Source organism: Trematomus bernacchii, unplaced genomic scaffold, assembly GCF_902827165.1.
Source record: "Trematomus bernacchii unplaced genomic scaffold, fTreBer1.1, whole genome shotgun sequence".
In the NCBI taxonomy this organism is placed as follows: domain Eukaryota; kingdom Metazoa; phylum Chordata; class Actinopteri; order Perciformes; family Nototheniidae; genus Trematomus; species Trematomus bernacchii.
The window spans coordinates 1,133,186-1,154,722 of record NW_022988050.1 but is presented as its reverse complement, the minus strand read 5'-3'; the positions used below and the strand labels follow the sequence as shown (position 1 = coordinate 1,154,722).

General features: G+C 40.1%; 24 non-coding genes across 24 annotated transcripts; all 24 read right to left on the bottom strand.

Moving 5' to 3' along the window:
- Window positions 1–814: 814 nt before the first annotated feature.
- trnat-agu lies at window positions 815–886 on the bottom strand. Its single transcript has one exon. It is a non-coding gene; the product is annotated as a tRNA-Thr (tRNA).
- Window positions 887–1,234: 348 nt separating this feature from the next.
- trnat-ugu lies at window positions 1,235–1,307 on the bottom strand. Its single transcript has one exon. It is a non-coding gene; the product is annotated as a tRNA-Thr (tRNA).
- A 239-nt stretch (window positions 1,308–1,546) lies between these two features.
- trnai-uau lies at window positions 1,547–1,640 on the bottom strand. The gene is made up of 2 exons: window positions 1,603–1,640; window positions 1,547–1,582 (listed from the first exon to the last, which is right to left on the bottom strand). It is a non-coding gene; the product is annotated as a tRNA-Ile (tRNA).
- Window positions 1,641–2,582: 942 nt separating this feature from the next.
- trnat-agu lies at window positions 2,583–2,654 on the bottom strand. The gene has a single exon. It is a non-coding gene; the product is annotated as a tRNA-Thr (tRNA).
- A 357-nt stretch (window positions 2,655–3,011) lies between these two features.
- On the bottom strand, window positions 3,012–3,084 carry trnat-cgu. Its single transcript has one exon. It is a non-coding gene; the product is annotated as a tRNA-Thr (tRNA).
- Window positions 3,085–3,346: 262 nt separating this feature from the next.
- trnat-ugu lies at window positions 3,347–3,419 on the bottom strand. The gene has a single exon. It is a non-coding gene; the product is annotated as a tRNA-Thr (tRNA).
- Window positions 3,420–3,577: 158 nt separating this feature from the next.
- On the bottom strand, window positions 3,578–3,671 carry trnai-uau. The gene is made up of 2 exons: window positions 3,634–3,671; window positions 3,578–3,613 (listed from the first exon to the last, which is right to left on the bottom strand). It is a non-coding gene; the product is annotated as a tRNA-Ile (tRNA).
- A 944-nt stretch (window positions 3,672–4,615) lies between these two features.
- trnaa-agc lies at window positions 4,616–4,687 on the bottom strand. Its single transcript has one exon. It is a non-coding gene; the product is annotated as a tRNA-Ala (tRNA).
- A 348-nt stretch (window positions 4,688–5,035) lies between these two features.
- Window positions 5,036–5,108, bottom strand: trnat-ugu. The gene has a single exon. It is a non-coding gene; the product is annotated as a tRNA-Thr (tRNA).
- Window positions 5,109–5,347: 239 nt separating this feature from the next.
- On the bottom strand, window positions 5,348–5,441 carry trnai-uau. Its single transcript has 2 exons — window positions 5,404–5,441; window positions 5,348–5,383 (listed from the first exon to the last, which is right to left on the bottom strand). It is a non-coding gene; the product is annotated as a tRNA-Ile (tRNA).
- Window positions 5,442–6,382: 941 nt separating this feature from the next.
- trnat-agu lies at window positions 6,383–6,454 on the bottom strand. The gene has a single exon. It is a non-coding gene; the product is annotated as a tRNA-Thr (tRNA).
- A 357-nt stretch (window positions 6,455–6,811) lies between these two features.
- trnat-cgu lies at window positions 6,812–6,884 on the bottom strand. The gene has a single exon. It is a non-coding gene; the product is annotated as a tRNA-Thr (tRNA).
- Window positions 6,885–7,366: 482 nt separating this feature from the next.
- Window positions 7,367–7,460, bottom strand: trnai-uau. Its single transcript has 2 exons — window positions 7,423–7,460; window positions 7,367–7,402 (listed from the first exon to the last, which is right to left on the bottom strand). It is a non-coding gene; the product is annotated as a tRNA-Ile (tRNA).
- Window positions 7,461–12,266: 4,806 nt separating this feature from the next.
- Window positions 12,267–12,338, bottom strand: trnat-agu. Its single transcript has one exon. It is a non-coding gene; the product is annotated as a tRNA-Thr (tRNA).
- A 348-nt stretch (window positions 12,339–12,686) lies between these two features.
- On the bottom strand, window positions 12,687–12,759 carry trnat-ugu. Its single transcript has one exon. It is a non-coding gene; the product is annotated as a tRNA-Thr (tRNA).
- Window positions 12,760–12,998: 239 nt separating this feature from the next.
- On the bottom strand, window positions 12,999–13,092 carry trnai-uau. Its single transcript has 2 exons — window positions 13,055–13,092; window positions 12,999–13,034 (listed from the first exon to the last, which is right to left on the bottom strand). It is a non-coding gene; the product is annotated as a tRNA-Ile (tRNA).
- A 941-nt stretch (window positions 13,093–14,033) lies between these two features.
- trnat-agu lies at window positions 14,034–14,105 on the bottom strand. The gene has a single exon. It is a non-coding gene; the product is annotated as a tRNA-Thr (tRNA).
- Window positions 14,106–14,462: 357 nt separating this feature from the next.
- Window positions 14,463–14,535, bottom strand: trnat-cgu. Its single transcript has one exon. It is a non-coding gene; the product is annotated as a tRNA-Thr (tRNA).
- Window positions 14,536–14,796: 261 nt separating this feature from the next.
- trnat-ugu lies at window positions 14,797–14,869 on the bottom strand. Its single transcript has one exon. It is a non-coding gene; the product is annotated as a tRNA-Thr (tRNA).
- Window positions 14,870–15,017: 148 nt separating this feature from the next.
- On the bottom strand, window positions 15,018–15,111 carry trnai-uau. The gene is made up of 2 exons: window positions 15,074–15,111; window positions 15,018–15,053 (listed from the first exon to the last, which is right to left on the bottom strand). It is a non-coding gene; the product is annotated as a tRNA-Ile (tRNA).
- Window positions 15,112–16,483: 1,372 nt separating this feature from the next.
- Window positions 16,484–16,556, bottom strand: trnat-ugu. Its single transcript has one exon. It is a non-coding gene; the product is annotated as a tRNA-Thr (tRNA).
- Window positions 16,557–17,583: 1,027 nt separating this feature from the next.
- trnat-ugu lies at window positions 17,584–17,656 on the bottom strand. The gene has a single exon. It is a non-coding gene; the product is annotated as a tRNA-Thr (tRNA).
- A 158-nt stretch (window positions 17,657–17,814) lies between these two features.
- trnai-uau lies at window positions 17,815–17,908 on the bottom strand. The gene is made up of 2 exons: window positions 17,871–17,908; window positions 17,815–17,850 (listed from the first exon to the last, which is right to left on the bottom strand). It is a non-coding gene; the product is annotated as a tRNA-Ile (tRNA).
- A 945-nt stretch (window positions 17,909–18,853) lies between these two features.
- trnat-cgu lies at window positions 18,854–18,925 on the bottom strand. Its single transcript has one exon. It is a non-coding gene; the product is annotated as a tRNA-Thr (tRNA).
- Between the last annotated feature and the right edge of the window lie 2,612 nt (window positions 18,926–21,537).

The following is a 21,537-nucleotide window of genomic DNA, read 5'->3' as shown; positions in this document are numbered from 1 at the left end:
TGGCCCCCACCTCCTCTTTTTGCGGCCCTCAGATCAATTTAGAAACAACGTAATTAATTAAAAAGTAATACATATTTTTTTTACTTGTAGTACTGATACCGTCCACTAGACTCCTAGTTATGTCGCGAGCGGCGAACACGATGTCATCTTAATGTTTAATCTTAATGCACACGCATTTCCCGTGCTTTCCAATAGTTTAAAAATAGTTTTATTCCACTGTTAAATAACCTGTTCAATACAAACATGCCACTTGTAAAAATTAAATAACATTTCTGTGAACTGATATTTGTTTCGTGAGCTTATTAGAGGATGTTCCCTGAAAGATTGAAAAATGTCAATGAAGATGTCAGACGTAGTATATTTGTTAATAATTACATACAATACATGGAATTTGTGTATGTGTGTTCCAAGTGAATCTGCGGCCCCCTGGTGGCCAGTACATAAATGATGTGGCCCCCGCACCATCCAAGTTGCCCATCCCTGCTCGAGAGTCTTTTTTTTAGGCTTTAATTTGTCAGTAGAAAGTGAAAACGGTTGTTTTTTGGAACACCCAACCTCTATAAATTATGATTTTCTCAATTACAGTTCCTTATATAGATATTTACCAGTGGGCATCAGATAAATCTAGTTTAAAAAATTGAACTTATAAACACAAACTAACCCAAACCATTTCTTCAGAGGTGGATAACAGTAAACTTTAAACTATAACCTAAGTCGTTTTCAAGTACAAACCTTACCAAACATTTACTATTGAATGTAATTGAACATGGTAACGATGAGAGCTTTATCTAAATAGATGCTCTCTGTAACAAAGAGGCGCTGCTGGGAGTTGAACCCAGGATCTCCTGTTTACTAGACAGGCGCTTTACCGTTAAGCCACAGCACCACTCCTACCGTTTTTGTATTTCCCAGATACTGTGCTCAGTAGTTTCCTTTCATTCTTCACAGACGCTTTACAACTTAGCCACAGCGCCCGTTTCTCCATCCACTACCTCCTTACTTTTAACTTCCAGTGTGTCATTGTATTTCTACAAATGTTTATTCACGATGTAAAAAAGTGCATTCATAAATTCCCAAACATGTTTAGTTGTCATGTTGCATCCTGTTTGTCCGTTTGTCACAGTCAGGTATTAGATTGGTAATGCCCTAATATAGTTTACGCCCAAACTAAACCAAACCCTTATTTCAGAGGTGGATAACACCCCTAATTCAAGAGATATTTTCTGTAAGAAACAGGCACTGCTGGGATTTGGACCCAGGACCTCCTGTTTACAAGACAGGCGCTTTGACCGCTAAGCTACAGCACCTCTCAATAGTTTTCTTTTCATTCTCTCTCCTGAATTTATTTATTATAACCAAAGTAAACCAAAGGGATATGACCATATTTACCGTGTGTCCAATGCATATGGCTTCTGTCACATTCATCAATATTTGGCCTGTGAGATTTAATGAATGACTCAATGAGCACCGAAAAACTCTTTACGTCTGCTTCACTCCAAGTAGTTTAACTCAGATAATATCCTTTGAATGCAGGTTAAAACTTCTCTGCTCCAGGTGAGGCTTGAACTCACAACCTCGGCATCACTCTGCAGGTTACTGTCTTATAAGTACCGCGCGCTGACCGATTGCGCCACTGGAGCACAGAATGTCAATAATATCAAAAACAATAGCCATTACTCTTACATTTTCTAAATGTATCTGTTATAATAACCAAACACTGTCCTATGCTCTAGAGCAGGAATGGGCAAATGGCGGTCCGGGGGACGCATTTGGCCCCCACCTCCTCTTTTTGCGGCACTCAGATCAATTTAGAAACAACGTAATTAATCAAAAAAGTAAAACATATTTGTTTTACTTGTAGTACTGATACCGTCCACTAGACTACTAGTTACGTCACGAGCTGCGTACACGATGTCATCTTAATGTTTCATCTTAATGCACACGCATGTTCCATGCTTCCAATAGTTTAAAATAGTTTTATTCCACTGTTAAATAACCTGTTCAATACAAACATGCCACTTGTAAAAATTAAATAACATTTCTGTGAACTGATATTTGTTTCGTGAGCTTATTAGAGGATGTTCCCTGAAAGATTAAAAAATGTCAATGAAGATGTCAGACTTAGTATATTTGTTAATAATTACATACAATACATGGAATTTGTGTGTGTGTTCCAAGTGAATCTGCGGCCCCCTGGTGGCCAGTACATAAATGATGTGGCCCCCCCCACCATCCAAGTTGCCCATCCCTGCTCTAGAGTCTTTCTTTTAGGCTTTCATTTGTCAGTAGAAAGTGAAAACGGTTGCTTTTAGGAACACCCAACCTCTATAAATTATGATTTTCTCAATTACCGTTCCTTATATAGATATTTACCAGTGGGCGTGAGATAAATCTAGTTTAAAAAATCTAACTTATAAACACAAACTAACCCAAACCATTTCTTCAGAGGTGGATAACAGTCAACTTTAAACTATAACCTAAGTGGTTTTCAAGTACAAACCTTACCAAACATTTACTATTGAATGTAATTGAACGTGGTAATGATGAGAGCTTTATCTATATAGATGCTCTCTGTAACAAAGAGGCGCTGCTGGGAGTTGAACCCAGGATCTCCTGTTTACTAGACAGGCGCTTTATCATTAAGCCACAGCACCGCTCCAACACTTTTTGTTTTTCTCAGATACTGTGCTCAGTAGTTTCCTCTCATTCTTCACAGGCACTTAACAACTTAGCCACAGCGCCCGTTTCTCCATCCACTACCTTCTTACTTTTTAACTTCCATTGTGTCATTTTATTTCTACAAATGTTTATTCACGCTGTAAAAATGTGCAGTCATTAAGTCCCAAACCTAAAACATGTTTAGCTGTAATCGTGCATCCTGTTTGTCCGTTTGTCAAAGTCAGGTATTAGATTGGTAATGCCCTAATATAGTTTTACACCCAAACTAAACCAAACCCTTATTTCAGAGGTGGATAACACACTTAATCCAAGAGATATTTTCTGTAATAAAGAAGCACTGCTGGGATTTGGACCCAGGATCTCCTGTTTACGAGACAGGCGCTTTGACCGCTAAGCTACAGCGCCTTTTTGTCTTTTTCACTACCTCCTCACTTTTTAATCAGTTTTTTAAGCTCCAACCTCCACCTCCAAAGGTTTTTTCAGGCTGTAAAGAATTGTATTTATAAAGTCCCAAACACACAACATGTTAAGCTGTAATGTTGCTTCCTGTCACGGTCAGGTATTAGATTGGTAATGCCCTAATATAGTTTTACACCCAAACTAAACCACACCCTTATTTCAGAGGTGGATAAAACACTTAATTCAAGAGATATTGTCTGTAACAAAGAGGCACTGCTGGGATTTGGACCCAGGATCTCCTGTTTACAAGACAGGCTCTTTGACCGCTAAGCTACAGCGCCTCTCAATAGTATTCTTTTTATTTTCTCTCCTGAATTTATTTAGTATAACCAAAGTAAACCAAAGACATATTACCATGTGACTGAATCATTGAGCACCGAAAACTGATTCCGTCTACAAAACTCCTGTAATATCCTTTGAATGCAGGTTAAAACTTCTCTGCTCCAGGTGAGGCTTGAACTCACAACCTCGGCATCACTCTGCAGGTTACTGTCTTATAAGTACCGCGCGCTGACCGATTGCGCCACTGGAGCACAAAATGTCAATAATATCAAAAATAATAGTCATTACTCTTGAATTTTCTAAATGTATCTGTTTTTATAACCAAACACTCTCCTATGCTCTAGAGCAGGAATGGGCAAATGGCGGTCCGGGGGCCGCATGTGGCCCCCACCTCCTCTTTTTGCGGCCCTCAGATCAATTTAGAAACAACGTAATTAATTAAAAAGTAATACATATTTCTTTTACTTGTAGTACTGATACCGTCCACTAGACTCCTAGTTATGTCGCGAGCTGCGAACACGATGTCATCTTAATGTTTAATCTTAATGCACACGCATTTCCCGTGCTTTCCAATAGTTTAAAAATAGTTTTATTCCACTGTTAAATAACCTGTTCAATACAAACATGCCACTTGTAAAAATTAAATAACATTTCTGTGAACTGATATTTGTTTCGTGAGCTTATTAGAGGATGTTCCCTGAAAGATTGAAAAATGTCAATGAAGATGTCAGACTTAGTATATTTGTTAATAATTACATACAATACATGGAATTTGTGTATGTGTGTTCCAAGTGAATCTGCGGCCCCCTGGTGGCCAGTACATAAATGATGTGGCCCCCGCACCATCCAAGTTGCCCATCCCTGCTCGAGAGTCTTTTTTTTAGGCTTTAATTTGTCAGTAGAAAGTGAAAACGGTTGTTTTTAGGAACACCCAACCTCTATAAATTATGATTTTCTCAATTACAGTTCCTTATATAGATATTTACCAGTGGGCATCAGATAAATCTAGTTTAAAAAATTGAACTTATAAACACAAACTAACCCAAACCATTTCTTCAGAGGTGGATAACAGTAAACTTTAAACTATAACCTAAGTCGTTTTCAAGTACAAACCTTACCAAACATTTACTATTGAATGTAATTGAACATGGTAACGATGAGAGCTTTATCTAAATAGATGCTCTCTGTAACAAAGAGGCGCTGCTGGGAGTTGAACCCAGGATCTCCTGTTTGCTAGACAGGCGCTTTACTGTTAAGCCACAGCACCACTCCTACCGTTTTTGTTTTTCCCAGATACTGTGCTCAGTAGTTTCCTTTCATTCTTCACAGGCGCTTTACAACTTAGCCACAGCGCCCGTTTCTCCATCCACTACCTCCTTACTTTTAACTTCCAGTGTGTCATTGTATTTCTACAAATGTTTATTCACGATGTAAAAAAGTGCATTCATAAATTCCCAAACATGTTTAGTTGTCATGTTGCATCCTGTTTGTCCGTTTGTCACAGTCAGGTATTAGATTGGTAATGCCCTAATATAGTTTACGCCCAAACTAAACCAAACCCTTATTTCAGAGGTGGATAACACACCTAATTCAAGAGATATTGTCTGTAACAAAGAGGCACTGCTGGGATTTGGACCCAGGATCTCCTGTTTACAAGACAGGCGCTTTGACCGCTAAGCTACAGCACCTCTCAATAGTTTTCTTTTCATTCTCTCTCCTGAATTTATTTATTATAACCAAAGTAAACCAAAGGGATATGACCATATTTACCGTGTGTCCAATGCATATGGCTTCTGTCACATTCATCAATATTTGGCCTGTGAGATTTAATGAATGACTCAATGAGCACCGAAAAACTCTTTACGTCTGCTTCACTCCAAGTAGTTTAACTCAGATAATATCCTTTGAATGCAGGTTAAAACTTCTCTGCTCCAGGTGAGGCTTGAACTCACAACCTCGGCATCACTCTGCAGGTTACTGTCTTATAAGTACCGCGCGCTGACCGATTGCGCCACTGGAGCACAAAATGTCAATAATATCAAAAACAATAGCCATTACTCTTACATTTTCTAAATGTATCTGTTATTATAACCAAACACTGTCCTATGCTCTAGAGCAGGAATGGGCAAATGGCGGTCCGGGGGGCGCATTTGGCCCCCACCTCCTCTTTTTGCGGCACTCAGATCAATTTAGAAACAACGTAATTAATCAAAAAAGTAAAACATATTTGTTTTACTTGTAGTACTGATACCGTCCACTAGACTACTAGTTACGTCACGAGCTGCGTACACGATGTCATCTTAATGTTTCATCTTAATGCACACGCATGTTCCATGCTTCCAATAGTTTAAAATAGTTTTATTCCACTGTTAAATAACCTGTTCAATACAAACATGCCACTTGTAAAAATTAAATAACATTTCTGTGAACTGATATTTGTTTTGTGAGCTTATTAGAGGATGTTCCCTGAAAGATTAAAAAATGTCAATGAAGATGTCAGACTTAGTATATTTGTTAATAATTACATACAATACATGGAATTTGTGTGTGTGTTCCAAGTGAATCTGCGGCCCCCTGGTGGCCAGTACATAAATGATGTGGCCCCCCCACCATCCAAGTTGCCCATCCCTGCTCTAGAGTCTTTCTTTTAGGCTTTCATTTGTCAGTAGAAAGTGAAAACGGTTGCTTTTAGGAACACCCAACCTCTATAAATTATGATTTTCTCAATTACCGTTCCTTATATAGATATTTACCAGTGGGCGTGAGATAAATCTAGTTTAAAAAATCTAACTTATAAACACAAACTAACCCAAACCATTTCTTCAGAGGTGGATAACAGTCAACTTTAAACTATAACCTAAGTGGTTTTCAAGTACAAACCTTACCAAACATTTACTATTGAATGTAATTGAACGTGGTAATGATGAGAGCTTTATCTATATAGATGCTCTCTGTAACAAAGAGGCGCTGCTGGGAGTTGAACCCAGGATCTCCTGTTTACTAGACAGGCGCTTTACCGTTAAGCCACAGCACCGCTCCAACACTTTTTGTTTTTCTCAGATACTGTGCTCAGTAGTTTCCTCTCATTCTTCACAGGCACTTAACAACTTAGCCACAGCGCCCGTTTCTCCATCCACTACCTTCTTACTTTTTAACTTCCATTGTGTCATTTTATTTCTACAAATGTTTATTCACGCTGTAAAAATGTGCAGTCATTAAGTCCCAAACCTAAAACATGTTTAGCTGTAATCGTGCATCCTGTTTGTCCGTTTGTCAAAGTCAGGTATTACATTGGTAATGCCCTAATATAGTTTTACACCCAAACTAAACCAAACCCTTATTTCAGAGGTGGATAACACACTTAATCCAAGAGATATTTTCTGTAATAAAGAGGCACTGCTGGGATTTGGACCCAGGATCTCCTGTTTACGAGACAGGCGCTTTGACCGCTAAGCTACAGCGCCTTTTTGTCTTTTCCACTACCTCCTCACTTTTTAATCAGTTTTTAAGCTCCAACCTCCACCTCCAAAGGTTTTTTCAGGCTGTAAAGAATTGTATTTATAAAGTCCCAAACAAACAACATGTTAAGCTGTAATGTTGCTTCCTGTCACGGTCAGGTATTAGATTGGTAATGCCCTAATATAGTTTTACACCCAAACTAAACCACACCCTTATTTCAGAGGTGGATAAAACACTTAATTCAAGAGATATTGTCTGTAACAAAGAGGCACTGCTGGGATTTTGACCCAGGATCTCCTGTTTACAAGACAGGCTCTTTGACCGCTAAGCTACAGCGCCTCTCAATAGTATTCTTTTTATTTTCTCTCCTGAATTTATTTAGTATAACCAAAGTCATATTACCATGTGACTGAATCATTGAGCACCGAAAACTGATTCCGTCTACAAAACTCCTGTAATATCCTTTGAATGCAGGTTAAAACTTCTCTGCTCCAGGTGAGGCTTGAACTCACAACCTCGGCATCACTCTGCAGGTTACTGTCTTATAAGTACCGCGCGCTGACCGATTGCGCCACTGGAGCACAAAATGTCAATAATATCAAAAATAATAGTCATTACTCTTGAATTTTCTAAATGTATCTGTTTTTATAACCAAACACTCTCCTATGCTCTAGAGCAGTGGTTCCCAAACTTTTTGTGCCCAAGGCACACCAAAGGACAAGTAAAAATCTCAAGGCACACCTATTGTGCAAAATAGCCCTAAAACACGTGTTATCACTCATATCATGTAAAATATCTGTAAATGTGCATAATTATTTACTAATGCCAAATAAAATGTGACAAAGACAACTATATTACTCATGAAATATTTATTAACGAAATATTTCAGAAATTAATTTGAAACTTTGTCAAATTAGGCTTCATCAAAGCAGCAACACACTCATTTAAACCAGTCAGGTCACAAAATTAAAAATTGTGGAGGATCAGGCTTTGGTGGTCGGCTCCCATCTCGGCGCACAGCTGGGAGAAGAGGCGAGATTTCAGGGGCCTTGATTTGATGTAATTCACCATCTGCACAGCCTGATTCAGCACCTCAGTCAACTCCGGGGGCATGGTTTTGGCAACTAATGCCTCTCTATGCAAAATGCAGTGGTTTGTCACGATATGTGGGTTTTGTGCTCTCACCTTAGCAATAAATCCTTTCACTCTCCCCGTCATGCTTGCCGCACCATCTGTGCAAAGACTGACGCACATATTCCAGGTCAGACTGTTCTCTTTTAAATAGTTATTAGTTACCCTGAATATTTCTTCTGCCGTAGTAGGGCTTTCCATTTCTTTGCAAAAGAAAAACGTCTCTTTGATAGAGTCAGCATTAGGGAGGGGGGGGGGGGTGCGGCGAATAATCGAGTAATATTCGCCAGGGCTGTCCGATTTTCGAATTTGATCATGGTCAGTTTCTGGCATCCCTAGTCAGCATCAACATATCTGACGTTTGCCAGAAGTTGGGCAGCCCCACTTATGTCAGTAGGTTCGTCTATTTGTAGGGAAAATCTGCCGCTCGCCACTGAAGCCATAAGACAGGTAACTTTCATGATACTGTCTGCTGACAGTTTTTTTCCTCTTTTCTTTCGGTGGTGGGTTGTCGGCAGTCTCTGCACTGGTGGTTGGTGGTTTGCTCCGCACAAGAAAGCGCTCCATTTTCCCTCTTGCGTGTTTCTCTGTTTGAATGTTGTCCTTCAGCCTTCGATGTGTCACGGTCTTATAATTAGTGCGAATGCTGTTTACAGCATTCCACTATAGTTTTTCGAATCTTTATTCTTCCCCTTATTATTATTATTATTATTATTATTATTATTATTTCAGCCAATACTTTAGCACTCCATAACTTCAGCTTATTTTCAGCTACAGAAACCATTCAAATATTAAACTATTCAGCCTGTTCAGGAATCGATGGGAAACCTTCCACTTTTTAAAAATATTTTATACTTTTTGAAATATTCAGCTTTTTAAACTCTTTTTTTAAACATTGAAGTCAATGGGAGATGCCTTCAAATCCTCTTTTCCTACATTTTGCGCCAAATGCTACTCCTTCCACATACTTTCAGCTAGACACTTCATTCCAACTTTCAAATAATCACAAGACCTTCAGCTATTCAAAATCGATTTTTATTTTTGATATCTTTTACACTTTTTGAGATAATTAACTTTGTTTGGAGCTTGGTAAAGAGGCTTTCTTCAGATTTTAACATTAGTGTGGATGGAGCAGCTCGTTAAGTCTAGAGTGCTTTGATCTCAAAACAGAGTGCAGCAGTTCTTCAAATTCTCCCCCAAAAATGTTTTAAACTTGCCATAATTCCCAAACCCTACACTCCTCAGACATATTTTTTCATGAAAAACGTAGGAAAACCTCTCCTAGGTTGGAAAATGAAAAAAAATTAAGAAGAAATATTAAACAAAATGCCTCTTGAGGGCATGAAGAGACAAAAAGTCCAGCTAGCTCCCAATTGATTCCCATGTTAAATCTTTCCGGAACTTTCTTCAGAACGGAGAGAAGTACACTTTAGACAAACTGCTCCCATCTCCACATTTTACACACAAAACCAAAAAAAACAACATATATCAGTTCATTGGGGTTCCCTGATGCTCACGGTCTGGTATTGTTTTTATAGGAGCCATAGTTTTTGAGCAGGTGGCAAAATTGTCAGATATAATCCTCAATGCATTCTTAATGGGACTCAGTGCTGCAGTTGGAAAATCGTCATAAATCGTCACCATGGTAACCTTTCATCTCTGGGATTACACACACAGGTGTTTGTAAACATTCATTCACTACTACTTACATTTAGTATCTTTATTTCTCTCACAGACACAGACTCTCTCTCTCTCTCTCTCTCTCTCTCTCTCTCTCTCTCTCTCTCTCTCTCTCTCTCACACACTCTCTCTCTCACACACTCTCTCTCTCACACACACTCTCTCTCTCTCACACACACTCTCTCTCTCTCTCTCACACACACTCTCTCTCTCTCACAGACACATCAAGAGAAGTGAGAGAGGGTGATAGAAGAGTGATAGGGTGATCAAGAGAAGAAAGAGGAGAGAGAGAGGGCGATCAAGAGAAGAGAGAGAGAGGGCAATCAAGAGAAGAGAGAGAGAGGGCAATCAAGAGAAGAGAGAGGGCGATCAAGAGGAGAGAGAGAGGGCGATCAAGAGAAGAGAGAGAGGGCGATCAAGAGAAGAGAGAGAGAGGGCAATCAAGAGAAGAGAGACGGCGATCAAGAGAAGAGAGAGGGCGATCAAGAGGAGAGAGAGAGAGGGTGATCAAGAGGAGAGAGAGGGCGATCAAGAGAAGAGAGAGAGGGCGATCAAGAGAAGAGGGCGATCAAGAGGAGAGCGAGAGGGCGATCAAGAGGAGAGAGAGAGGGCGATCAAGAGGAGAGAGAGTGGGCGATCAAGAGGAGAGAGAGTGGGCGATCAAGAGGAGAGAGAGAGGGCGATCAAGAGGAGAGAGAGTGGGCGATCAAGAGGAGAGAGAGTGGGCGATCAAGAGGAGAGAGAGAGGGCGATCAAGAGGAGAGAGAGAGGGCGATCAAGAGGAGAGAGAGATGGCGATCAAGAGGAGAGAGAGAGAGCGATCAAGAGGAGAGAGAGAGGGCGATCAAGAGGAGAGAGAGGGCGATCAAGAGAGAGAGGGCGAGCAAGAGAAGAGAGAGAGAAGAGAGAGAGGGCGATCAAGAGAAGAGAGAGAGGGCGAGAGAAGATTGAGAGGGTGATCAAGAGAAGAGAGAGGGCGATCAAGAGAAGAGAGAGAGTAATGTAACCTCCTAATGTAATGTATAACTACTATGAAAATGTTCAAAAAGTGCTCAAACTTCACATGTGTGCTAACAGTCCAGCCGTGAAGACATCTACGGGACAGTTTTGAGATTTCTTCAAATGCCGTTGCCATGGCAACACAATGCTCACCATGAAACACGGTTTTCTCATAACTTCAGTGAAAATGCTCGAAATGGCCCAAAACTTCACAGGTTTGGTAACGATGCAGCCATCAACACATCTAAGCGTATTATGGGGTGTCATCAAGGCTATACATGTTTTTTTAAACCTTTTCCTTTAAATATTAAGCTTTTTCTGCATTTTTGTAGCTAAAAGCAGCTATCATTCAGCTAATAACATATTCAGCTTTTTCTGCATTTTCAGCTAAATTCAGCCACAAATGTTCACAGTTTACAGCATTCGCACGCATTTTCTGCAGGAAATGCATTTTCTAGTTCCCACCTGCAACTGCGTTAACAGCGAAATATGGGGTTCTGTGAGGATTTTTTTTAAAAGAATTGTTTTTAGATATAGAGTTTGCCTCTGTATTATGAAATGAATGCATACAAAGTACTGATATAGTAAATTCAAAAATAATTATTTTTGTGTAGTTGTATATTGCAATAATAATGTATGGTTGTCACAAAATCCCACGGCACACCCGGACTTGCCTCACGGCACACCAGTGTGCCGCGGCACACCGTTTGGGAACCACTGCTCTAGAGCAGGAATGGGCAAATGGCGGTCCGGGGGCCGCATGTGGCCCCCACCTCCTCTTTTTGCGGCCCTCAGATCAATTTAGAAACAACGTAATTAATTAAAAAGTAATACATATTTGTTTTACTTGTAGTACTGATACCGTCCACTAGACTCCTAGTTATGTCGCGAGCTGCGAACACGATGTCATCTTAATGTTTCATCTTAATGCACACGCATTTTCCGTGCTTTCCAATAGTTTAAAAATAGTTTTATTCCACTGTTAAATAACCTGTTCAATACAAACATGCCACTTGTAAAAATTAAATAACATTTCTGTGAACTGATATTTGTTTCGTGAGCTTATTAGAGGATGTTCCCTGAAAGATTGAAAAATGTCAATGAAGATGTCAGACGTAGTATATTTGTTAATAATTACATACAATACATGGAATTTGTGTATGTGTGTTCCAAGTGAATCTGCGGCCCCCTGGTGGCCAGTACATAAATGATGTGGCCCCCGCACCATCCAAGTTGCCCATCCCTGCTCGAGAGTCTTTTTTTTAGGCTTTCATTTGTCAGTAGAAAGTGAAAACGGTTGTTTTTAGGAACACCCAATTTCTATAAATTATGATTTTCTCAATTACAGTTCCTTATATAGATATTTACCAGTGGGCATCAGATAAATCTAGTTTAAAAAATTGAACTTATAAACACAAACTAACCCAAACCATTTCTTCAGAGGTGGATAACAGTAAACTTTAAACTATAACCTAAGTCGTTTTCAAGTACAAACCTTACCAAACATTTACTATTGAATGTAATTGAACATGGTAACGATGAGAGCTTTATCTAAATAGATGCTCTCTGTAACAAAGAGGCGCTGCTGGGAGTTGAACCCAGGATCTCCTGTTTACTAGACAGGCGCTTTACCGTTAAGCCACAGCACCACTCCTACAGTTTTTGTTTTTCCCAGATACTGTGCTCAGTAGTTTCCTTTCATTCTTCACAGGCGCTTTACAACTTAGCCACAGCGCCCGTTTCTCCATCCACTACCTCCTTATTTTTAACTTCCAGTGTGTCATTGTATTTCTACAAATGTTTATTCACGATGTAAAAAAGTGCATTCATAAATTCCCAAACATGTTTAGTTGTCATGTTGCATCCTGTTTGTCCGTTTGTCACAGTCAGGTATTAGATTGGTAATGCCCTAATATAGTTTACGCCCAAACTAAACCAAACCCTTATTTCAGAGGTGGATAACACACCTAATTCAAGAGATATTGTCTGTAACAAAGAGGCACTGCTGGGATTTGGACCCAGGATCTCCTGTTTACAAGACAGGCGCTTTGACCGCTAAGCTACAGCACCTCTCAATAGTTTTCTTTTCATTCTCTCTCCTGAATTTATTTATTATAACCAAAGTAAACCAAAGGGATATGACCATATTTACCGTGTGTCCAATGCATATGGCTTCTGTCACATTCATCAATATTTGGCCTGTGAGATTTAATGAATGACTCAATGAGCACCGAAAAACTCTTTACGTCTGCTTCACTCCAAGTAGTTTAACTCAGATAATATCCTTTGAATGCAGGTTAAAACTTCTCTGCTCCAGGTGAGGCTTGAACTCACAACCTCGGCATCACTCTGCAGGTTACTGTCTTATAAGTACCGTGCGCTGACCGATTGCGCCACTGGAGCACAAAATGTCAATAATATCAAAAACAATAGCCATTACTCTTACATTTTCTAAATGTATCTGTTATAATAACCAAACACTGTCCTATGCTCTAGAGCAGGAATGGGCAAATGGCGGTCCGGGGGACGCATTTGGCCCCCACCTCCTCTTTTTGCGGCACTCAGATCAATTTAGAAACAACGTAATTAATCAAAAAAGTAAAACATATTTGTTTTACTTGTAGTACTGATACCGTCCACTAGACTACTAGTTACGTCACGAGCTGCGTACACGATGTCATCTTAATGTTTCATCTTAATGCACACGCATGTTCCATGCTTCCAATAGTTTAAAATAGTTTTATTCCACTGTTAAATAACCTGTTCAATACAAACATGCCACTTGTAAAAATTAAATAACATTTCTGTGAACTGATATTTGTTTCGTGAGCTTATTAGAGGATGTTCCCTGAAAGATTAAAAAATGTCAATGAAGATGTCAGACTTAGTATATTTGTTAATAATTACATACAATACATGGAATTTGTGTGTGTGTTCCAAGTGAATCTGCGGCCCCCCTGGTGGCCAGTACATAAATGATGTGGCCCCCCCACCATCCAAGTTGCCCATCCCTGCTCTAGAGTCTTTCTTTTAGGCTTTCATTTGTCAGTAGAAAGTGAAAACGGTTGCTTTTAGGAACACCCAACCTCTATAAATTATGATTTTTCAATTACCGTTCCTTATATAGATATTTACCAGTGGGCGTGAGATAAATCTAGTTTAAAAAATCTAACTTATAAACACAAACTAACCCAAACCATTTCTTCAGAGGTGGATAACAGTCAACTTTAAACTATAACCTAAGTGGTTTTCAAGTACAAACCTTACCAAACATTTACTATTGAATGTAATTGAACGTGGTAATGATGAGAGCTTTATCTATATAGATGCTCTCTGTAACAAAGAGGCGCTGCTGGGAGTTGAACCCAGGATCTCCTGTTTACTAGACAGGCGCTTTACCGTTAAGCCACAGCACCGCTCCAACACTTTTTGTTTTTCTCAGATACTGTGCTCAGTAGTTTCCTCTCATTCTTCACAGGCACTTAACAACTTAGCCACAGCGCCCGTTTCTCCATCCACTACCTTCTTACTTTTTAACTTCCATTGTGTCATTTTATTTCTACAAATGTTTATTCACGCTGTAAAAATGTGCAGTCATTAAGTCCCAAACCGAAAACATGTTTAGCTGTAATCGTGCATCCTGTTTGTCCGTTTGTCAAAGTCAGGTATTAGATTGGTAATGCCCTAATATAGTTTTACACCCAAACTAAACCAAACCCTTATTTCAGAGGTGGATAACACACTTAATCCAAGAGATATTTTCTGTAATAAAGAGGCACTGCTGGGATTTGGACCCAGGATCTCCTGTTTACGAGACAGGCACTTTGACCGCTAAGCTACAGCACCTTCTTGTCTTTTCCACTACCTCCTGACTTTTTAATCAGTTTTTAAGCTCCAACCTCCACCTCCAAAGGTTTTTTCAGGCTGTAAAGAATTGTATTTATAAAGTCCCAAACACACAACATGTTAAGCTGTAATGTTGCTTCCTGTCACGGTCAGGTATTAGATTGGTAATGCCCTAATATAGTTTTACACCCAAACTAAACCACACCCTTATTTCAGAGGTGGATAAAACACTTAATTCAAGAGATATTGTCTGTAACAAAGAGGCACTGCTGGGATTTGGACCCAGGATCTCCTGTTTACAAGACAGGCTCTTTGACCGCTAAGCTACAGCGCCTCTCAATAGTATTCTTTTTATTTTCTCTCCTGAATTTCTTTAGTATAACCAAAGTCATATTACCATGTGACTGAATCATTGAGCACCGAAAACTGATTCCGTCTACAAAACTCCTGTAATATCCTTTGAATGCAGGTTAAAACTTCTCTGCTCCAGGTGAGGCTTGAACTCACAACCTCGGCATCACTCTGCAGGTTACTGTCTTATAAGTACCGCTCGCTGACCGATTGCGCCACTGGAGCACAAAATGTCAATAATATCAAAAATAATAGTCATTACTCTTGAATTTTCTAAATGTATCTGTTTTTATAACCAAACACTCTCCTATGCTCTAGAGCAGGAATGGGCAAATGGCGGTCCGGGGGCCGCATGTGGCCCCCACCTCCTCTTTTTGCGGCCCTCAGATCAATTTAGAAACAACGTAATTAATTAAAAAGTAATACATATTTTTTTTACTTGTAGTACTGATACCGTCCACTAGACTCCTAGTTATGTCGCGAGCTGCGAACACGATGTCATCTTAATGTTTAATCTTAATGCACACGCATTTTCCGTGCTTTCCAATAGTTTAAAAATAGGTTTATTCCACTGTTAAATAACCTGTTCAATACAAACATGCCACTTGTAAAAATTAAATAACATTTCTGTGAACTGATATTTGTTTCGTGAGCTTATTAGAGGATGTTCCCTGAAAGATTGAAAAAATTCAATGAAGATGTCAGACGTAGTATATTTGTTAATAATTACATACAATACATGGAATTTGTGTATGTATGTTCCAAGTGAATCTGCGGCCCCCTGGTGGCCAGTACATAAATGATGTGGCCCCCGCACCATCCAAGTTGCCCATCCCTGCTCGAGAGTCTTTTTTTTAGGCTTTAATTTGTCAGTAGAAAGTGAAAACGGTTGTTTTTAGTAACACCCAACCTCTATAAATTATGATTTTCTCAATTACAGTTCCTTATATAGATATTTACCAGTGGGCATCAGATAAATCTAGTTTAAAAAATTGAACTTATAAACACAAACTAACCCAAACCATTTCTTCAGAGGTGGATAACAGTCAACTTTAAACTATAACCTAAGTGGTTTTCAAGTACAAACCTTACCAAACATTTACTATTGAATGTAATTGAACGTGGTAATGATGAGAGCTTTATCTATATAGATGCTCTCTGTAACAAAGAGGCGCTGCTGGGAGTTGAATCCAGGATCTCCTGTTTACTAGACAGGCGCTTTACCGTTAAGCCACAGCACCGCTCCTACACTTTCTGTTTTTCTCAGATACTGTGCTCAGTAGTTTCCTTTCATTCTTCACAGGCGCTTTACAACTTAGCCACAGCGCCCGTTTCTCCATCCACTACCTCCTTACTTTTTAACTTCCATTGTGTCATTTTATTTCTACAAATGTTTATTCACGCTGATAAATGTGCAGTCATTAAGTCCCAAACCAAAAACGTGTTTAACTGTCATGTTGCATCCTGTTTGTCCGTTTGTCACAGTCAGGTATTAGATTGGTAATGCCCTAATATAGTTTTACACCCAAACTAAAACAAACCCTTATTTCAGAGGTGGAAAACACACCTAATTCAAGAGATATTTTCTGTAATAAAGAGGCGCTGCTGGGATTTGGACCCAGGATCTCCTGTTTACAATACAGGCGCTTTGACCGCTAAGCTACAGGGCCTTTTTGTCTTTGCCACTACCTCCTCACTTTTTAATCAGTTTTTAACCTCCAACCTCCACCTCCAAAGGTTTTTTCAGGCTGTAAAGAATTGTATTTATAAAGTCCCAAACACACAACATGTTAAGCTGTAATGTTGCTTCCTGTCACGGTCAGGTGTTAGATTGGTAATGCCCTAATATAGTTTTACACCAAAACTAAACCACACCCTTATTTCAGAGGTGGATAACACACTTAATCCAAGAGATATTTTCTTTAACTTATGGCGCGTTTCCACCACAGCGCGGAGCACGGTTTAAGAGGGCTGTGACGTCAGCGGCCCGTCTTTGGTTGCGTTTCCACTTGGCCTAGTACCGGCCGGCGGGTCCTAATTCACAGTTTTTCTGGCCTCATAAAATCGCGGGTCTAGGGCCAGAGACAACGAGGCTGAGTCGGGCTGAGTATGCTAAACTAGAGAGAGCATCGCTGGCAAGGGGGCTACAACTACAACAAGATGGACATATTTGACCGTGATTTAATTGTAATACACGTTTCAAAATGATGCCGAAGTAACAACATACTGATACCGGTTAGTAAAAACCATGAATTAATGCTTTGTCAAGTCTGCAGACAGACGGCAGGCGAAAAACCTTTTAAAATGCGTGTGTTCTAAATGGAGATTGGCTAAGCTAACGCAGTATATGCTCCGACCGTCCACACTCACAACAACGGCCTATACAGACATAAATAAAGCAGCGACTGTATTCACCATGACACAAGCACTCTGTGGTTTGTACTTGTTTAACTTTTGTCTAGTTTCTGAACATATATGAGGAGCTGTGAGCTCTGAGTGCTAACAGCTAACGGCTGTGTTGTTTTTCTGGGGTTCTCTGAAGATCACGTCACGGCTCCGCCTACACTGCGTTACTATAGATACTACCCCAGTTCCTAAACTGTAATGGAAATGCGCCATAAAGAGAGCCAGTCCTAACGAGGCCCAGCCATACCGAGCGGGGCCGAGCGAGGACGTGTAGTGGAAACGCGCCGAAAGAGGCACTGCTGGGATTTGGACCCAGGATCTCCTGTTTACAAGACAGGCTCTTTGACCGCTAAGCTACAGCACCTCTCAATAGTATTCTTTTAATTTTCTCTCCTGAATTTATTTAGTATAACCAAAGTAAACCAAAGACATATTACCATGTGACTGAATCAATGAGCACCGAAAACTGATTCCGTCTACAAAACTCCTGTAATATCCTTTGAATGCAGGTTAAAACTTCTCTGCTCCAGGTGAGGCTTGAACTCACAACCTCGGCATCACTCTGCAGGTTGCTGTCTTATAAGTACCGCGCGCTGACCGATTGCGCCACTGGAGCACAATATGTCAATAATATCAAAAACAATAGCCATTACTCTTGAATTTTCTAAATGTATCTGTTATTATAACCAAACACTGTCCTATGCTCTAGAGCAGGAATGGACAAATGGCGGTCCGGGGGCCGCATGTGGCCCCCACTTCCTCTTTTTGCGGCCCTCAGATCAATTTAGAAACAACTTAATTAATTTAAAAAGTAATACATATTTGTTTTACTTGTAGTACTGATACCGTCCACTAGACTCCTAGTTACGTCGTGAGCTGCGAACACGATGTCATCTTAATGTTTAATCTTAATGCACACGCATTTTCCATGCTTTCCAATAGTTTAAAATAGTTGTATTCCACTGTTAAATAAACTGTTCAATACAAACATGCCACTTGTACAAATTAAATAACATTTCTGTGAACTGATATTTGTTTAGTGAGCTTATTAGAGGATGTTCCCTGAAAGATTGAAAAATGTCAATGAAGATGTCAGACGTAGTATATTTGTTAATAATTACATACAATACATGGAATTTGTGTATGTGTGTTCCAAGTGAATCTGCGGCCCCCTGGTGGCCAGTACATAAATGATGTGGCCCCCACCACCATCCAAGTTGCCCATCCCTGCTCTAGAGTCTTTCTTTTAGGCTTTCATTTGTCAGTAGAAAGTGAAAACGGTTGTTTTTAGGAACACCCAACCTCTATAAATTATGATTTTCTCAATTACAGTTCCTTATATAGATATTTACCAGTGGGCATCAGATAAATCTAGATTAAAAAATCGAGGTCATACACACAAATGAATCCAAACCATTACTTCAGAGGTGGATAACAGTCAACTTTAAACCTTAATCTAAGCCATTTTGAAGTACAAACTATACCAAACATTTACTGTTGAATGTAATTGAACGTGGTAACGATGAGAGGTTTATCTTAAAATATGTTCTCTGTAACAAAGAGGCACTGCTGGGATTTGAACCCAGGATCTCCTGTTTACGAGACAGGCGCTTTACCACTAAGCCACAGCACCTATATCACCTGTGCACCAACACCTGGTCTGCCTCTTTAGTTTCTCACCTGCTGAGCCCAGAGTAAAATGTTTCTGTGTGCACAAACTACAGGTGAACAGCAAACACCAGTCTGATTTTGGTGACAGTACGACTATCTAGGACAAAGTTAAAGTGGGGGTGCCAAATTCGGCAACACCAACACCTTTTTAAACTTTCATGTTGCGTGCAGATGAAACTTCTCTGCTCCAGGTGAGGTTTGAACTCACAACCTCGGCATCACTCTGCAGGTTACTGTCTTAGAAGTACCTCACGCTGACCGAATGCGCCACTGGAGCCCACTTAAACTGTCACAGTATTTCTATTATACACACACAAGGTAATATTCAAATTGATTCCACCTGTTTGAGTTAAATCAATCATACATTTAGCCAGGAGATAGAGGTAAACATAAGGATGAAAGTTTTAAAAGTTACACCTTATTGATTTGGTTTAATTCATTGAGTGTGACATTTTACGTCTTGTTTTTCATTTTCCAGTTAGCGACCTTGTGATTAATAGCATTTTCTATTTTTATATTAGTTCTAGGGTCACTGGTTGTTTGTCTAAAATCATCATCACCATTTTCTATTTTAAGGAATTGAGCAAAAAAAATGTGTAGGATACCAAGAAACCGATACAGAAGATATCAACGGACCAGTTTCAAATCAAATCAAATCAAATCAGGTTTTATTTATAAAGCACATTTTAAAAGCGATTTTTGGTCGAGCCAAAGTGCTGTACATGTAATAAAAAACACATTACTACAAAACACAATAAACAACAATAAATTACAACAGATATAACTATAACAGATATAAAACACACGGAAAAGTCAGGAGTCATGCTCCGCTCTAATTAGAAGGCCAGAGAGAAGAAGTGTGTTTTTAATGTGGATTTAAAAACCCCTAGGGTCTGGGCCGACCTCACATGGAGGGGCAAAGTGTTCCAGAGCCTGGGGCCAGCTGCTGCGAAGGCTCGGTGCCCTCGGGTTTTTAGCCTGGTCTTGGGCACTACCAGCAGCAGCTGGTCAGCAGACCTTAAAGCTCTGGCTGGGGTGTAGCGCAGTTATATAGGCCGGAGCCAGCCCATTTAGGGCTTTAAAAACAAATAAAAGGACTTTAAAATCAATTCTGAACCGAACTGGAAGCCAGTGTAATGAGGCCATAATAGAGGTGATGTGGTCGCGCTTTTTGTGACCAGTCAGTAAACGTGCAGCCGCGTTTTGGACTAGCTGTAAGCGTTTAATTGAGGCCTGGTCCATACCCACATACAGAGCGTTACAATAGTCCAGTCTCGAGGTTACAAAGGCGTTGATAACCCTTTCCAAGTCTTTAAAAGATAAATACGACTTGGTTTTGGCCAATAGTCTTATTTTAAAAAAGCAGGATTTTACTACGGTGCTAACCTGCTTGTCAAATTTAAAAGTGCTGGTGAATGTCACTCCAAGGTTCATGACCGAGGGGAGGATGTTTTTTTTGAGAGAGCCCAGGATATCAACCGGAGAGGCTGGAGGTTGCGGTCCAAAAAAGATGACCTCAGTCTTGCTCTCGTTGAGGTTGAGGAAGTTTTTGCTCAGCCAGGATTTAATCTCTGCTAAGCAGTCCATCAGCTGCTGTAGTGAGTGTGTGACATTTGCTTTTAGAGGCAGATATATCTGTACATCGTCGGCGTAGCAGTGGAAGGGAATGTTATGTTTTGTGAGTATTGAACCTAGGGGCAGTATGTACAGTAGGAAAAGGATGGGGCCCAGAATCGAGCCTTGGGGAACCCCACAGGTAAGAGGGGCTTTGGCAGAGGAGAAGGCACCTAGCTGTACCGAGAAGCTACGGTCTGTCAGGTAGGACCACAGTTTGGTGAGTTTCTCTACACAGTGGTTGCTCTGGGGCCTATACTACGAAGCAGGATTTTCGTTTAGCAAGCTAACTTCAGGGGTTTCCGGTCCTACGAAGCTGGTTCACTTCTTAGCGGGCTAGATAACTTATTCTGAACGGCTATCCTCCGGAGCAGGATAGGTTCCAGGATAAAAGCACTGCCTGCTGACCAATCAGAGCTCAGTGTGCGGAGTTTAAAGCGATCAATTCATATGACAGGAGGAGAAAGGAAATACAGTTTAAACTGCCGTTGCAGGAAAGACGGCCGGCCAAAATCACAGACTGTGTGAACGTGAAAATGAATAGAATATCACCTCCCATCTTCAGAGCAATCAGACTATTATAACATTAGCGTTAAGAAAGCTTACTTAAATATCTGCCACAACATAAGTAACCGGATCAAAGTAACATTACGTAGCCTACAGTCCGCGGCACTGTGAGTGCAGACGGCGATGTGTCCCATTATCATTCATATCACATGATATCACATCATAATGTATCATATATTTCCTTATCTGAGTCAGCTTCTTGAGCCATATCTGGCCGTGCAACACTCACAGTCTCACATACTGTATGCAGAAGTATTATTTTAAGCAACACATTAAGTTGACGAAACACTCGAGTCAAATGTAATTAAAGTCAGATCCACTCGTGTCTTAGACGGGGCAGTGATATCATAAACCTGTTAATGTACGCATTCAAACACTTTTTCTTTTACCAGC